The following is a 6,182-nucleotide window of genomic DNA, read 5'->3' as shown; positions in this document are numbered from 1 at the left end:
CGGGAACCTTACCCTTGTACACGACATACGTCGGCATCGCTATGCACTAGCCAAACGAAACGTTAGTACCAATTCACAGACAATACATAAGCAATATATAATTATGCAACAGAACGATCGGAAGAGAAAAGCAAGACATTAATAGCATCGATTACATCTAAGTTGAACGACTCTCGAAACCAAAGAGACATACTACAAGTTCATTAAAGTTTAATTACAACATGAGCCAATCGATGTTTCAGAACTAGACAACTCGACTCAAGGGACCGGAGCGTGGATGAAGCCGCCGTCTATCGTGGGAGTCATGAAAGAATGGGCGTTGTCATCCTGCATTTGTAGCATTGTGTCGATGTCACTCTTGGACGGTTGATTTCTGAGGTAGAACTGCCCCGAGGTACGAAGGACATCTTGATGGATGATTTCCGCAAACTCCGACTGGATGCGAAAGAATTCTTGTCGGAGGTCCGCGTCCTGGATTGCCGACACACTCGCGGCCCAATCTTGGAGTTTACTCGGTAGCAGAAGTTGATGATGGTCCCGTACGATCGCCCGCATGTGATGGATGGCGTAGTAGGCACCCTTCTGACCGCCAGGCGGCTGCTTGACGCAGCAGAACGTCGTATTGTGGGAGAACACGTGCTTGCCGTACTTACGAATAGGCCTGGTGAAGGTGCCTCCAGATTCGGCGTAGCCGGGGAGAACATCATCAAGAACCTTCTTGACATTTGTGTAGTCTACGTTCGACTGACGGTCCGGGTCGAAATACGTGGCCATGGAATATTTGGGGCTTAGGAGGATGAGCGTGCAACGTGTGTCACTGCAGAAAACACGGAATGTTAAAAGAAAAACGATCGAAAAGTAAGAATTCATATGTTACGGGCCGGTTGAGGGTTGGACTTACTCGGGAAAGTAAGGCACGAGGAAGTTATCCTTATCTTGGTTTGCCAGAATGACGCCTTCGAGGTAAGAACTCGCGACTTGCCGGTCCCCAGTGCTGCCCAAGATCTTGGCATGCATGTAGAAGGGGTCGACTATCACGATGTCCGGGGTCTTGTCGCGAATGATCCGCATCTCCATACTCAGCGAAAATAGCCGAACGAAGGTGTAGTGCAGCGGATGAAGGTTAAACATAGCAAAGATGTCATCAAACCGCAGGACGATCGTACCCCCGATGTCGCCATCCACAAAGCCCTTGCCCTCTGGCACCTTGGCCACGAAAACCGGGTATGCCACATCCTTCTCTCTGAGACGCCGCTTCTCCAAAGAAAGAACACTGTCGTGCAGACTCCGCATAGCACCGGTTGCAGCATTGAGCATATTTGGTGGTAGCATCGCCCTACCCGCCACATGCACCCTCCTCGAGATATCCTGCGGTGAAGGTGGCCCGTCCTGAGCACGGATCGTACTCGGTGCCGGCTGGCTCGCACCCTTCTTAGTCTTTCTTTTGCGTGCCTTCTTCTTCTCCTGTAATGGGACCGAGTTCTGCTCACAGACCGCCTTCTTGAGTGTGTTGGGGCTGATAATATTTCGCACCTCGCCTATCTGAGGCTCGGTGAAGTCGGCAGCTGGAGGCGTCTCCTGAGAGCTGAACACCAGACGGCGCCTGTTGCAACTTGGCTTCTCCGCGGTACGAGCTAGATCGCACACGTCTTTTGTTGGGTTTGGTTCTTGAGAAGGAGGCCCCATGAAGTCGCCATCGTACCCATGCTCGGCAAAGTACTGATCGACGTTGCCAAATGTATCATCATCGTCGTCGTCGTCGTTCTGATCTTGTGCCATATGCATGTTTGGATCCAGTGGCATAGGGATGTCCGGCACCGTTACGGCGGTCTTGCCACGCGGCCGACTTGGCGCCGGCACGACTGGCGGTGTTGTCTTTGGGGTGGTGTCCCCCGCCCCCAAACGAATCTGGCTCTTCGACCAACAGGGGCCAGCTCAGGCAGGCGCTGAGGGTCATCACGTCATCATCGTCGGCCCTGACGGGTCGAATCGGAGGTAACAAGTCATCGCAGCCTGGCAGCACCCGAACCAGTTGAACCCTAAACAAGTTGGGTGGCATCTGGGTACCGTGGAACAAGGGGTTGCCCGGTTGAACGATTTTGCCCTTGGCGACATCGACCAACTCGTTGTTCACGAAGTGGAGGAGAGTGCACGGAACGTCGGCGGCGCCCTGCGAAAACATGTAGGGCGTCAGGGATGCCTAGTCAAAGGCAAGGAGATGAAGTCCTCGGCCGAGAGAGGCTTAATTAGTTACCGTGATGATGGCGTCGAGCTCGGCTAATGTCGAGGCACCGCCAACGGCGGGCGTGCAGTTGACGGAGCGGCCGCTTGCTGAAGAGGTGCCGGCCGGCGTACACCCAGGTGCATTAAGCTCCCGTGCCGGTGTCGGAGACACCAATGCCGCCTCCGCCGGAGGCACCAATGGCCCCGCCATCGCATTATGCGAGTTGCTGGCCGTGAAGCTAGGAATCGGGGGCGGCCCCTGTTGGCCGCCCGCAATCCACGCACTCAACCCCGAGATCAAGGTAGGCACAAGGGCGGTGATCGTCGCTCCGAGTCGTTGTTCCACTTGCTCTTGGACAATCTCCGGAATCCGCGCCACCTGTGCCTTGAGTTCTTGAACCTCTCGCGCCTGGCTTTTCGAGCTGGTCTTTTTCTCCTTCCGCACACCAGCGGTATAGTATGACCCCCATTTTGTCGACAAGCCTTTGCCGGCCACACGACCAGCTGACGTCGGCTTACTGAGCTTATCCTTGTTCTTCATTATATTCAACCCCCTATTTAGAGTGGTGTCCCAAGGGTTGCTCTTAGTCGACCCCGCGCTACTGCTTTCAGTCGCCTGCGGAAGGAATGTGAACCATTTAGAAATTCGGCTTCATTAATTAGAATGCAACCATATGGAGCTAATTACGCGGGGGTGTATTCCTTACCAGAACAAGCTCAAGCTGCCTGGTCTTCGGATCCGTGGTAAGCTCCTTTGTTTTCGGGTCCTTCTTGTACCGGGCCCTGACAAAGTTCCTGGTCTGCTTGTCACCGTATTTATCGAAGAGGGGCGGTAGGCCTTGCTCGGCACGGTCCGCCTCCTCCTTGTCCCATATAGGCTCCGCCACTCTGTAACCGCCGGGACCGAGTGTGTGTTCCCCTATGTTCAGCTCCCGCATTTGTTTCCCCCACTCACTTGATTGGGAGCTTGCGGTGCTCGAGCAATTGATCTTGAAGTCGTTGTAGTCATCTTCGGTGATCGAAGGATTTTTCTCCTTGATCTTCTCATAACTCTCACCTTTCTCGATCATTCTCTTCACATTGCTTTTCCAAGTAGACAGGGCCTTGCTCATCTTCGTGAGGGCAGCATTGTTCACTTTATTCCCTTTGAGGCTTGTGTTTTCGAATTCAGCTGGGAACTTGTATCGTTCGTGCAGCTTCGTGAAGAGGAGGTGGCGCAAATTCCCCCGGTCAGGATGCCTCAGGTTCTCGGTGTTGATCGAGACGGTGCTCCGGACAATGCACCCGAGCTGAAGCGAGTACCCCTTGACTATTCGTTCGGGCGCCGTTGGATTCCCGTTGGAGTCCACTTCAGTAACTTCCTCCTTGAGGGTGCGGAGCACGATCGGGCGCCGGTCCTTCCGTTGCCTCTTCGGCTGGCTGCTATCTGTGCGTGCGCCGCCATCATCAGTGGTGGCATCCTCGGCGGCACCATCAGTGGTGGCATCAGTGTGGTCATCCTCGGCGGCACCATCCGTGGTCTCAGGATCGGTGGGGAAGGCGGCGGCCTCATACAAGTGAGGTTGTTCCTCCATCTCCTGGGACAGCTCCCAGAATGCCTTGCCGCCCGAACCCCCAGCCTCATCGTTGTGGGCCATGTTTCTCTCTAAATAGAAACAAAGTTTGGTCAAAAAGTTGGTTATTGTCAAGGAACAAGATCATGGTCTCATCATTTAGGGTTTGTCGACACCGAGGCATCCTAAAATCTAAGCTTTTATCATTGAGGGTTTTTCGACGCCAAGGCACCCTAAAAGCCTAACTTTTCATCATTTCGGTTTTTATCGACACCGAGGCACCCTAAAAGCCATGCATTAGTCACAAGTACGCCGGGGCACTTGATCCTACTTAATTAACTACTAAGATACCCCGGCCCATGCATTAGTCACAAGTACCCCATATGTCCTATTTTTAGCAAAGTCATGCTAAAATTCACGGAAAATTTCAGCATGACCTTTGCTGAAAATAGGACATATGGAGTACCCGAATTTGCCGGAACGGAAGTTAATCGACATTCCGGCAAACTCAAGGGCCTCTCGGGGTACCTACAAAATCATCATGACACGATGGTCGGAGACAAAACCCAGCAAACTAGCAAAATCATCACAAATTGTTTTCTGTTAAAGATGATCATCATCTTTACAAGTCTTTCTCAATGTGATCACAAGTAATTCAGAGGCATCACAAGTAATTCAGAGCATCACAAGGTATTAGTAGTTCAGTACATGAACAAGTTTTACAAACCCAGATAAGAACAAGTGAATTCTAGTCCCATTGACACTCCTGGTTTTCTACAAACACCAAGTACTAGGGCACACAAAAGTTCTGAAATTTGTGTGCCTAACTGAATTAACTGAATTTTCAGTAACCGAATAAACTGAATTTTCAAAACTGCAAGAATACAATCGAGAAAAATCCAACAACACTAGAACTGAGCTGATTGACAGTAGTTTTGTTCACTGTTATGTTGGCCTAACTGGATGTTGGCTATCTTTTATAGTGTCTCTGTTACATGCCAGTTTGGTCATTGCTAACTTTTGATATGTTGTGTTTCTGACATATCAGAATCGGATATCCAAAAGAAGAAACAATATAATTTCTAACAAATCATTAGCCTGTTTGCTTCAAAAATAACAGTTCCTGTTGAGATTCCTGGGATCCAATCCCAACCAGTCCATTTGATTAAAATGATTGGATTACTGGAATGAGAATACCAAAAGAACAAGATATAGTCTACAAAAAAAAAGAATACAGCCAATCCCCATCACTGTTTTCCCCTGTGGTTCAACCCTCTCACCATTTAAAGCAAAAATCTATATGGACCATCCATTCCTAGTTTGCATAAGTATCTAGTTTTAATTTACCTTCACAAGAGCACCAATAACACCCAAGCTGGTAAGCCTCAAGTACTCAAAAGGTCTTGTCTTGCTGGTAGTATTCAGGAACGGGTACAGGTACAGTGGGATGTGAGCTGCAAAGGAAAAAGAAGAAGACTTAATTATTAACCACTGCTAGTTAAGATTTACTTATTCTGTAAAGTCACCAAAATGAGGAAAGCTTTTTAACAATAAACAATGGAAATATTTAAGACTTGGCATAGAAACAGCAGCGCTCAGTACCATTCAAGAACGGGATCCTGGTCTCAGGGTGTGAAGCAACACACTGCAATTAAAAAAAAGTAAAATGAAATTGAGGGGCAGATGGCAAGCAAGCATGATATGAAAGCAGTAGTATTCTCAATCCACCACAAGGCCCACCAGGAGTGAGGGTTTCCTTTTCTTTCTCATGTAAAGCATACCTGAAGAAGTGCAAGTGCATTGCAGACACGGTTTGATGCAACTGGCGACAAAGTAGGAGGTGAAAGTGAAGGGTAAATTGACACAATCTCCTGCATAAATTTTCAAAACAGCATGACAGACTGAATAAGGAAAATGTGCAGAACCATCAATAATTTCATATTGAAATAATCAATACACATGGACAACCACCCTTACTTAAATAACAAGAACTGCACAAGTACATATGTACTCTTGCCATTGCGACTGAATTTAGAACAGTGCAATAACTGTAACCTACATGGAGCAGTGCAGCAACAGTGCCAAAGGAGTGCCACAGCAGTGGAGCAAGGTCTTGAAAAATCTCTCGTTTCTGAAAGAGGAAACTGAGAAACAGATTAGACAATGAATTTTCACCTCCTGCATCCCAGATTTGCAGCCACACTTTAAATGTTAAAGTAAAATAGCTCTATGTATCAACTGTCCAGTTTGGAATATTGTCTTTGGAAAGTTGATGTTTCACTAAGAAAAGAAGGGTCTGTCTAGGACACATTTATGTCACGTCTAACCTTGTGTCCACTATGTTTGTGGTGTATTTTTTTTTGCCCCAGCTTTTTTTTTGTTCCTTGTTGCTGCGTTATTTGTGGG

At 48.6% G+C, this 6,182-nt stretch overlaps 1 long non-coding RNA gene across 1 annotated transcript; it reads right to left on the bottom strand.

Moving 5' to 3' along the window:
* Nucleotides 1-5,183: 5,183 nt before the first annotated feature.
* On the bottom strand, nucleotides 5,184-5,650 carry LOC119369022. The gene is made up of 3 exons (XR_005176812.1): nucleotides 5,558-5,650; nucleotides 5,379-5,421; nucleotides 5,184-5,230 (listed from the first exon to the last, which is right to left on the bottom strand). It is a non-coding gene; the product is annotated as an uncharacterized LOC119369022 (long non-coding RNA).
* Nucleotides 5,651-6,182: the final 532 nt, after the last annotated feature.

Source organism: Triticum dicoccoides, chromosome 2B (assembly GCF_002162155.2).
Source record: "Triticum dicoccoides isolate Atlit2015 ecotype Zavitan chromosome 2B, WEW_v2.0, whole genome shotgun sequence".
In the NCBI taxonomy this organism is placed as follows: domain Eukaryota; kingdom Viridiplantae; phylum Streptophyta; class Magnoliopsida; order Poales; family Poaceae; genus Triticum; species Triticum dicoccoides.
Note: the sequence above shows the minus strand (reverse complement) of the source record. Positions and strands in the feature narration are given on the sequence as shown.